Genomic DNA, 11645 nt, shown 5'->3' with positions numbered 1-11645 from the left:
AAATCACCAAATCTTACTTGGGTGTTTCAGAATCCCTCCTCACTTGTGATTAAATTTTAATTCCAAGAAGGCTCATTGTGTTTTGGTGGTGGTGACATCACCTCATTTCCATCTAAATTGATTACTGCTCTAGTGTTGTTGATATACATTGCAGGACTCACCCTATAGCACATAGTCCTATGCCTAATTGTTCTGATCTTGAGTTGCAAATAACTTCTGTGTTACAAATTCAGTTATCTATTCTGTTTTGTTCCATTCTAGTTACTGTGTTATCTATTGCTGTATTCCAAAAGGTGGTCTTGTGTAGGATTCATTTCACAGGAGTTCGGGTGTCTGTCTGCAGCACAGTTAGAACCCTTACATTCTCTTTACAGGTGATGGTGAGAAAGATGTTACTACATTTCACTCATCTGACTTCTTTTGGACACTTAATGCATGATTTCCAACCAATGTTAGAATTATTTTATAACATTTTTGATTGGAAATGTCATAAAAATTGATTTTGCTTTTAGTGAAAGTTTATAATGCCTTCATTCATATCAAATACAGACTCATAATAAATGGTCCCACCCAAGTCAAGGGTGGAGTAAGGTACTTGTTGTAAGATTCTTGCAGTTTGTCCCATGCTGCTGCCAGCTCCAGTCTGGATCTGTATGGCTCCTATGATGAAATTCAGGTAACAAGAAAGTGCTAGCTGATCCATATTCTGCATACAATCATAGATCTCTGTGATATTTAAGATCATTTTTACTGTGACACCTATGTCAACTCTGAGATATTTCTCCCCATCAGATGCAAATCCAACTTTTCATAAGAAAAAAAATAATGTAAAATTATAGAAAAATATTTCTGGCTTGAGTCACTTGAAGCACAGCCAAGCAAAACACTGGGGACTTCTCTGTGAGGAACGTCTTTTATTTTTGGCAGCATAGATGAGCTAGATGACCTAATAGAAGATAACTATCTCTGATATCTTTGATTAAAATTCCTTAACTTTTGGCATCTATTTATCAAAATATTGAGATTTCAGCTTACACTTTACAACATCCTTAAAGAAAAGTCCTGCAAACATGAGTTTTCTCTAAACTATCTCTCAGGCTTCACTTTATTAGTATTCCGCCGATTTGTTGTTTATTGAGTAGCTGGACATAACTACAAGGACTTCTGTCCTATCTTATTACTTGAAGATTAACTTGTAACCTAAAATAAGTCACTCATGCTGCAAACAGCAGAGATCATCTTATCTAGCTGAAATACCTGTCACATTCTTTTTAGTTTTTATTTTAAAACAGGCATCAGGAGAAATTGTTTGACATGTGGTGTCAAAGACTTCCAGTGCTCCCTGCTAATTTCCCCAAAGTGTCACTAACAGCTGAATTCAGATAAAAGAGTCTAGGGTTACAGACTCCATTGCTGCATTGTGTTTTTGTCTACCAAATAATCCTTCAACCACTAGCCTGCTGTGCTCCTTGCTTATGTTCGCTCACTTTCCTGTCATCACCCAGTTCAACTGCCCACCAGCAACATCACATGGCCTCAGACTCCTGCACCAGCCCACTTATCCCTCTGTTACGTCTGCATAAGGCAAAGCAGAGGTACTTTTAAAATCTCTTTTGACTATCAAATTAGGCCTCGAATCTCACGAAAGCTCCAATTCCAAGATTACATGATTAATATAAGGTCCCACCTGTAAGATTAAACTCTAGAAAACAGAAGTCAAACCACCATGTGGGAGACTTCCCTCACCCATATGCCGTATGGGCCATATGCCAGGACCATGACCCACGTGTGTAGGGAATACTTTCATTTATGTTTTCTCTGTACAAGTGGTCAGGTATAGCTAGAAACAACTGCGTCTACATACAGCAACTGCTGTCTGAATAGCAACAGGAACATCCCACTATTTGTACATAGTACATATAGGATCTTTCAATCTCTTCTGCACCTCTGCTAGGAATTACCATTTGGTATATACAAGCAAGAAAATGACAGCTTTCATTGTAATCACAGAGATTACAATGAAATTTTAATTTTATTGCAAGCTGTGCAATAAATGCAAGTTATAGATGAGCTGAAGTTCTTGGAATTTATTTGGCTACCCACGAAAGTGTAGATTTTATTCTATTTCCTCTGACATTTCACCAAAACGTTTCTCTCTGAGCGGGTTATTGCATTAGTGTTTCAACTGATATGAAGTGTGTGCTTTGCTTTTTAATTTCTAATTGATCACAGTCTTACTACATTAGGTACTTTATATTGGGTTATGTTAGCTGGTGCAGTATTAACAGTCCAGTTAGAGAAAAGACAGAGTTAGAAATGAATCCAATCCATCTAGTCTTATAGAAATAAGATGCCACCTATTTTGGACAAATCTATAGCTTTAGATCTGCTTGCCATAAACTTCAGATAATCCATTGATGTTTCTTGCTTATTCATGCCCCGAGATTCTCCATTGCTTTTGCATAACTACACTATGCACATAATGTTTTTCCTGGTGTGTTGCCTTTATGTATTTGAAAGACATCTCTTCCCCTGAAGTTGGCACCGTTAACTGTCTGACAGGGGTAGCATTTATAAACATTACCCTTTAGAACTTGCACATCTGGCTGAAACCAATAGTTCACTCGTCTAGTTCTTATAGAAGAGTTTCCAAGGCTAAAACACTTTCATGACATTTCCAGTTTACTGTTTACTAGAAAAAATGTTGAATTCCTGAATATGACTGAAACAACTCATATTGTACTTCTCCTCTTTCATTGGTATTTATTATTTATCATTGTCTTCACAAAAACATATATTTGGACATAATTTTAAAGTAACACCGAATGTTAAAATGAGAGGTATTATAAAACAAACCACATCTGAAACTATGTCCTTATGGTTTCTGGGTTTTAAAAAAAATGAGAGGAAAAATAAAGGTGGTCTGAATAGCTTTGGAAATAGATTGAAGATTCTGGATTATTAGATAGTCTAGATAAAACAGACATTTTTATATTCAGTTTATGCTTTTTCTCCAATCAAGACACATCTTGTGTTTAAATTGGGCATGATTTGTATTTTTTAAAACGGGTGCAGATACAATGGCATGTTAATAGAGAGACATTTCCAGAAGACATACTTAAATATATGCCTAACTTTACTCATATTGGTAAGTAGCCTGATTTTGCCTGGAACTGTGATGTGGGCAAAGTTACAGAAACGTCTAGTCTTACCAGACTGGGAATCTCTCTCATCCTGACTCCACACCAAAGTCAAAGCCAGGTGCCTGCCAGCTCTTCCCTATACATCCCAGAAGCCCCTTTTTTGAAGGAAGAGGAAGTGGGCTGTTCAACCAAGAGAGTGCCAATTTACAAAGCAGAAATATATATAATTGTGTATTATCTGCATAGCAAGACTCGGCAGTTACTAGCACTTAATCATTTGATATTAGCCAGTTTGTTCCCAGCAGAGTAATACAAGTGTAGTATCATAGAGTCAGTAGAACATAGATGTGTTTTAGCCCTGAGCTAATGTCTTGAGCAACAAACAGAACTCAAGGGGTCTCGAGTTTTTCTTGGTTGTTATCACTGCTTTTTGTTCAGGGGGTTATGGAAATCTAAGCTGTGCTGTCTTTCAGTATCCACATACAGTACAGTTGTACTTTGTACATTTGTTTAAAGGATTCTGTTTGAATCACAGTGAACCTCAAAAGTTGTCACAGATAGTGGACTGATCATCCCTCAGGCACTCTGGAAATATCATTAGGGAACTGTCCAGCAAAAAAAAAAATCTTCCTTGAAGAGCATGTTTCAGTATTATGCCCCTTTCATTGGTGTTACCTGCTGCAGAGAGCAAGCTGGGAACTGGTAAAAGGTGTGCACTGGGGGAGACTGTAACTGTTCTGGCTTATGCATTCTCCTCTCTGCCTGATCCTGAATGAAACATTTGTTTTTATGTCAAGCAATAGGAGTAGATTTGGTTCTTAAAGATAACTGAGGTGGTAGTGGATACATGAGGAGAAAGAAGCCTCTTTTCCATTTAACTGTCTAATGCCACCCACTGTCTGTCTACAAAGTGCAAAAATTGGGTATTGATGCATGCTAGACTGGATGTAGGAAAGACAGAAAGGACATAAACTTGGCAGTCAGCTCAAATATTCAAAGACTCCTTTTCTCCATGTGTTTTTCTGGTCTTCCTTGGTCAGAGATTTCCCTCTTCTCATTTAATATCCTTTCATAATTTGCTGGTGAATGTTTTTGCAAAAGTGACCTACCCATCTGTATATCTAACCATGAGAACTTTGAAGAGACTTCAATATTATTCAGTCTTAAATGTGGAGTACTTTACAAGCAGTTGGACATTTTGCTACAAAACAATTTTATTTTGCTTTCTTAGAGATCAGCGATACTTATGTAGTGGAAATGATCCTTTTATCCAAACCTTCCTCTAGGTTCAGTTTTACTCTTCCATTCTATTGCCATTTTTCTTCTGCCATTAGTAACCCTGTCTGTGTTCCCCTGCTTAATAAGGTGTTAACTGTTTCTGTCTACCCCATCACCTGCAATAAGACACAGCGTTAATGTCTGGTTAGACAACTTGCTTGGATACCTCAAGATGTGAGTAGATATAGCTTAAAGCATACAATGACGATTCTCCACTTGGCTTATATAATTGTCAGTAACTTGATTTAAGATTTGCCTGCCATCAGAAATGAATTATACTACAGAATTTGTGTTTTTCCCGTTTGAACTCTGGAATGCCATTAGTGATGATTAGTGCCAGATATCATTAAAATTATGCATGAAAAATATAAATGCTCTGCAAAGCAATTACCGATTTACAGTCCCAGACCATTTTTTGGTTATCCCAAGCTCTCCCTGTTTGAATGAGGGAAAAAAAATGCTGTCATGGGTCCTTAAGGCTACTTTCAGGATTTTATCTTATTTACTTATTTATTTATTTTTCAAAAATGGACTCAAGTCTTACTTAGAAGCAAAGCAAATTTGATGTCCCAGCTCCTTAGCAAATCTGGGCCTGAAAGCATCTGAAAATTCCACCCAGAAGCTGAGCGTACTTGAAACGTGACTCTTGCCGAAGTGGGAATAGCGAGCACTTCAGAGCACCACAAACCTGAACTGCTCATTGGTATGCTTTATTTCTGTGATGTAATTAAATTTCTAGAAATATGACTGCTAGCCAGCCATGATTTGAACTAGGTACAGTGTAGGCAGATATTATACAAATTTCCCTACACAAGATCTGCTAATGCATCTCAGTTTGAATTTGTATATCTGCCAGGTTTGCACTCATTTGGTGAGAGGCTTCCTCATTTGGGATTAATTTTAAGACTCTTTTAAAAAGTGTCTCTACTTGTGATGAAACATTTTGCTGTGTGTGAATAAGATGTATAAAATCTCATTTTAAAGGCCAAATTCATCTCTGGTGTAACTTCTGGGGAATTCCCACGATACATTGAAATCTTCCTCGTTTGGATGATCACAGCTCAAGGAGCCTGAATACTCCTTCAATTTGATCCCTGTGCATTTTGCACAGAGTGCCAGTCATCCATTGGTTTTCTGATGTGTTCGTATATATAGAGAGATGAGGTAGTCACAGATCATTTTCATTTTAGTCTCAGCCAGAAAGAAAACTCTACTGATGAAGTGAATGTGACATATAGCTTAACTATTCACACGTAAGAATAATATACACTTTACAACTTATATAAATACATATAAAATAGTAAAACTTCCTTTTTTTTTCTTTCTTTCTCCAAAATAAACATATTAAGAAATTAACTGGTGAAAGAAGTTTCCTGCAGTGTAAAGCTGTTATATTTATTATAACTAAGTCATCTATTTGCCTTTTTGAACACAATAAATAGCCAGCAACAAAACAAAATAGAAAACAAAAATCCAAAACCAAGCCCTGAACTGCTCATGTGAGCTGATAATATCATTCAGGACTAAAGGTTCCTTTTGTCTTCCATGTGATACTAAAAAACTCTCAGACTGATAAAATCAGCAAGGACAGGGCAATTGTCATTGCTCATTTTATGACCTCGGGCATTGCTCCAGTGCCTCAGACTGCCTTGGCACCATTAGTCCCTAGACTGCTTCTGCTGATCTTAAAGAGGCTTTTGTTGGTAATCAGTACAGACTCTGGAATCCCAGGACACCACTGCTAGTTATGCTGAGCTAAAATCATAAGGAGTGCAAGCAATAACAAGCACCAAGGCCCATGCTGACCCTTAGCAGCTGTTTATATGCAATCATAAGTGAGCAAATGACTTTCCAAATGAAAAGGCATGTTTTTGGAACTGATAATAAATCAATCTTTAAAGAACGAGAAATACTTATTAGTTTTATTCTCTGCTAGGCTGTAAAAAAAAAAACAAATAAGAACCCCCGCCTTAGAGCCAGACGGCTTTCACATATATAGGGAGATTTAAAGGGGTTGTACATCAAAAGGGAGCATTTTTAATAGTGCTCACATGACAGAAGAACACTACCGCACTTCTGAAAGTGATACACTCCAGCTTAATGAAAGGTAACTTTCAGAAAACCAGCTACATTCCCATCAGATCTCTGGTAATTAGTAAAAATAAAACATATATATACTTAACAGGGAAAAGGAATAATAAGCAACACAATTCTGGTAGTGTGAATTTCAGTATCACGGATAATGTGGTAAGGCGGTTCTTACTTCAAAAAGTTTGAAGGTAATTAATAACAGGGGAGACTTTTACAGATGCAGGCGAGAAAAGGCATCAGCGTCCTGTGTGAAGGGGGGAAGTGCTGCCCCAGCAGCTCTGCTCCATGCTCCTCAGGGCAGCCTTGGTGGGAAGTCCGTGCCCATGCCCGGCCCCAGCGGCACGGGTGCTGGTAGGGCCACCACCTCTTCCCCCAGCCGATGTGCTGAGGACACTGGTGGCAGAGGAGCTGGGGGACGCTCACCTGTACCAGCCTGATGGACGACCTGCTGAGACCCTATATCTCTACAAATGTAAAGAAGTAACTTTTCTCTCTCCCTTCGTACTAGCAGTGTATATCGACAGAGTTTACATGGAACAGACTGAAGGCAGGATTTATCTGGATGAATTAGGGGTTTACATCTGAGCTGGCCAGATTTTCTAAGAACAGTGTGTCTCATCCTCAGAGGACCTGTAAAACAGTTTAAATGATCTACACCACAGCAATACAGTCTTTCTGCAGACCTTGAACAGAGCTGACAATGACTGTTCCAGGTATAGATGTCTGTATGGCAGACACCTTAAGCTCGGGTAAAACAAAACCTCCAAGAACCATCTTCATGTATTCCTTTTGTTGGTTATGAATCCCAGGTCAAGAAAAGGTTGGGAATATTGAAGCAGGATGAGCAATATCATGTTTGTAGCTGTGGTGTTTTTTGAACTTTTGCAGAGGACTACCACACCCCTCTGATGTTTTCTTCATAGCATAGTGACTGCTGCAAGATTGACACAATGTAATATTAATAGAAGAAATCTGGTTTGAATTCTCTTAAAGTCAACATCGTTGTAAATCTAATAAGTACTTGGATATTGACTTGCTAGTCACCATCTGCAGAATTTAAAAATCTGAAGCTCATTTTAGTCTTATAATTAATAAACAAAAGCGCTCAGACTTAAAAAATCTCAAAGACATCATTAGCTACACGGTATTTTTATGGTGCTATCCCTAAAAGGATATTAAAGTGCTTTGAAAGTGGGCTGATCCCTCAATATAATGTTGCAAGAGGAAAGTTTTTTTATTGCCATTCAAAACAGAAATGGAAGAAATTACTGAGATATATAGGCCAAACTTTGAACAACAAGCATTGAAATGCTTAGCTGTGTGCTAAGGAGCATTCTCATGTTGATTGTAAGACACAAGGGAGAAGGTGAGAGATGCATTACAGTAGTAGCAGTGCATAAACGGTAGCCTAGTTTGTAGGTCCTTCCTCAGGGAAAAGCACACACGGCCCATGCTGCAGCTGAAGTCAGTCTGGACGTGTACAAACTACTTTAGGGTTGGATTAGCAAGTGTTTTCTGAAGGTCATTTAGAATTTAGAATAGAATAGAATAGAATAGAATAGAATAGAATAGAATAGAATAGAATAGAATAGAATAGAATAGAATAATTCAGTTTGAAGGGACCTTTGGAGAGCATCTAGTCCAATTGCCTGACTACTTCAAGGCTAACCAAAAGTTAAAGCATATTAATGAAGGCATTGTCCAAATATCTCTTTGAAGACTGACAGGCATGGGGCATCAACCGCCTTGCTGGGAAGCCTGTTCCAGTGTTTGACCTCTGTCATGGTAAAGAAATGTTCCTTGTATTTAGTCTGAACAGCTGGCACAGCTTTGTGCTGTTCCTTCACATCCTGTCCTCAGTTACCAGGGAGAAGAGACCAACACCTCCCTCTCCACTTCCTATTCTTTTTAGGAAAGCAACCTTGAAAGCACAAATTGTGCTTGGCTGAGGTGGCTGATGAGGGGAAGAGGTAAGATGGAGGCAGGGAGCACCAGTGGAGACTCCGGTGGAGTCAGCCAGGTGGTTGGACACATTTGCTTTTTTTCCTGGCACAATTTGCTGTGGGCACTGTCAGGTGCCCAGTAACAATTAGGATATGCTAATTGCTGAATGAAGTATGCTAATGATCAGATGAAGCAGATGCTAATAAGATTGGCAGGGGTACAGTTACCCTGACAGCTGAGTAGCAAAATAATGTTTTGAGCAAAAAAACACTAAGAAGGTGAGGGTATGGGGAGGTGCCCAACTAACCTCTCTGAAGGCCTTTGTTCCCAAGAGCGAGATTGTAATTTACTGGTACGTGCATAGGCGGTGCTTGTGCTGCTCTCTATGGTAACCTAAATCTGATCCGGAGTCTGCCAGCAGAATAATGTATTGTCTCTGACAGGAATAAGCTGCCCTTATCTGCCCAGTGTGACTGGCCAAAAAAGGAAAGTCAGACGTGGTAGCTGTAGGAATATTTGGTTTTACCATGAAATCATCCAGTAAACACAATGCCATGTGGCTCATTCCAACTGTTGGTACTATGTGTAACTGAGGCATGCCAGCACCTGGAGGGACTCTCCAGCATAAAAAATATGACCTTTCCAGATATTTATGGACAGTGAGAATGAAGGCTCCTGCTGGTGGCCAAGGGCAGATTTGGTAAATAGAAGCAGGTAAGGCAAATGAGAGGTAGTGTCATTTAACTTTGATGTTACCAATTGGTATTTTCTTCATTAAAAATAAATAAATAAATAAATAAAAATCCCATCTAACCAAAGAGTGTGAGCCTTGACAGTTTATCTGTGTGTGTATTTAAAAAAAAAGAAAAGAACATTTTTTACTTTTGCTATTTTTCTTCATTTTGTGGAGTTAACTGCAAAATTAAAGATTTACTGGGGGACCTGTGAAATAAGACCATTTCTTAGGATCATTGAGGATTCAGAAGACTGCCATTGGGGTTCATGTTCTAAGTCTCTCTTACCCCTTAAAAAGGCATCTGCATCTTATGCTTTACTGAATTTCTGATCACAGTTTCTAATTCCGCCTCCAGAAATTTCTAAGGTCTTAACAAAGCATGTAATGCTTGGTTAGATCGTTCAAGCAGAACATAAAATTTTTCAGAAGTGCATGCACATACTTCTGCCTAGTCCCAGAACCACCCAGGTCCTCTGCAAACTTATCTTTCTGACTGGAGAGGTCCCCAGAACACAGAATTTTGTCTTTCTACATGTTTAGACCTGTCTTACCCTCATCAGGCTTATCAGCTAATATCATGCATCTATTTCACCCCAATCAGCAGCCAGAAACTGGCATTTCCACCCCTCAGTTCCCTTGAGCACTTGACCTGTCAGCTACCTTACAGCTCTCTTGGAGTGAGCTTTTAACACAAGGCAGTGGGAGCTCCAGCTTTCTTTTCAAAACCAGCTGGAAAAGGAAATGGTACAGGTCTGATTTTGAAATAGTGTTTAAGTGAGAACCAACAAAATTGGATTAACCTTGTCCTCTGCCTCTGGGAACATCTACTTCTCAGAAAAATACCCCAATCACCACATTATGCAGCTGGAGAAAGCAATCACCTTCCCATGGCTTGAACAAAATTTTCACTCCACAAGTGAGAGGGTATATGTTTGTGCTGAAGTATTAGAGAGCTTCTCTGGAGAGAAAGAAACACCAGCATGTGCTGCAATACCCATGTGTGACCTTTACGGCAGGCTCCCCATAGGATTCTGTAGATATGCTCATTCATTCTGCATCCCACCCCTGGAGTCAGGGCCTAAAAATTAAACACTGTGATGCCAAAAAAGCCATTACTGGTTTTGGCCTCAAATATTTTAACAGTACAAGATCTGTTGCAAGTGGATATGGCTTTGGCCCGGAAATTTCCTTAGCTGTTTTAAAATCTCACCTTTTGGGATGGAGTAGCATTTATATTCCTTGCATGTTTCCCTCTGGGTTTCATACTCGGTTTTAAGCTATTCCTGGTGAGGACTATGAATTGATAAATGTTTGTGAAGTGCTTAGGGTGTTGATCATCCAAGGACCAGCACTATCAGGTACTGAATCTGAAAGGACTAGTGGATGACTTGCAGCCTCCTCTCAGCTGAGGAGTTAAGAGACTTTTGCAAGATATGTAAGATTGCTTATGGTCCAGGGGCAGTGACAAATTCAGTGGTGTAAGCAGTGGGATTGCAGAATATGTATCTTATTTATATTTTTCAAGGTGATTTTCGTTCAGCTACTAATGTTTTTCCCTGTTTTACCTCTATTTTTCTCGTAGAAATCAAGCAGCAGTGAAACTGCTCTCTGGGTACTGCCAGAGGATGACATAAAGTTAGGGTCTAGCTGAAGTATATATAAGAATTGAGTAGTTGAGTGCTAATAAAAATATTAGCAATTAAAATATGCATCCCTGTCACTAGGACCTTGCCCTTGAACAGTATGTTTCTTTCTGGGAAGTTGTGTAAGGGTAGTTAGTTTAAGTGGTAATGGATAATGAATGACCTGTGAATTGTAATAATGCATTTAGCTGGCACATGTTGGGTACAGGCTCACTATCCGTGTGTGAGAGGTGTTGTGGGGTGGCTTTGGAGTGGAGGAGAAGGAGCTGAGCATTCAGCTTTAATGCACTCATACTGGGACTGAGACCAGACTGCCCACACAGTTTGCCGCTGTCTTCTGTGACAAAACTGGTACCAGAAATGGTGCCAGGAGGTGCACCTTTCCTTTTTCAGACATCGAGCTTCCTTGCCGTCTTTGCCAGTTGTGCTTATGAGCATGGACACTGAGGGAGACCAAGGAAAGGCTAAACAACCTTCAGGAAGTTCTGAGCAAAGTGAAAAAGAACATAATCTGTGTAAGTTACTTTATATTATGTTAGGTTTCTTTATTCCAATTCTTCATTTTATGTAGGTGTTGATCACTGTTCTCTACTGCATTCAGCTATGATCTTTTCCTCGCAAAGAAATGAACTAAGTGAATGAGCTCGAAGAAGAATTTTAAAATATTAAAAGCTGTCCTTCACCTCACATCTAACTCTTATGTTAGTTGTTTACATACATAATTTAATAACTTGCAGTTTTTTATATATATTATTCTGACAGTTGTAAATGAAACTGGATTCAGGAAAAATATGCTGGTACATGGAAACT

The sequence above is a fragment of the Anser anser genome (assembly GCF_964211835.1).
Source record: "Anser anser genome assembly, chromosome: 1".
In the NCBI taxonomy this organism is placed as follows: domain Eukaryota; kingdom Metazoa; phylum Chordata; class Aves; order Anseriformes; family Anatidae; genus Anser; species Anser anser.
This window is presented reverse-complemented; position numbering follows the sequence as displayed.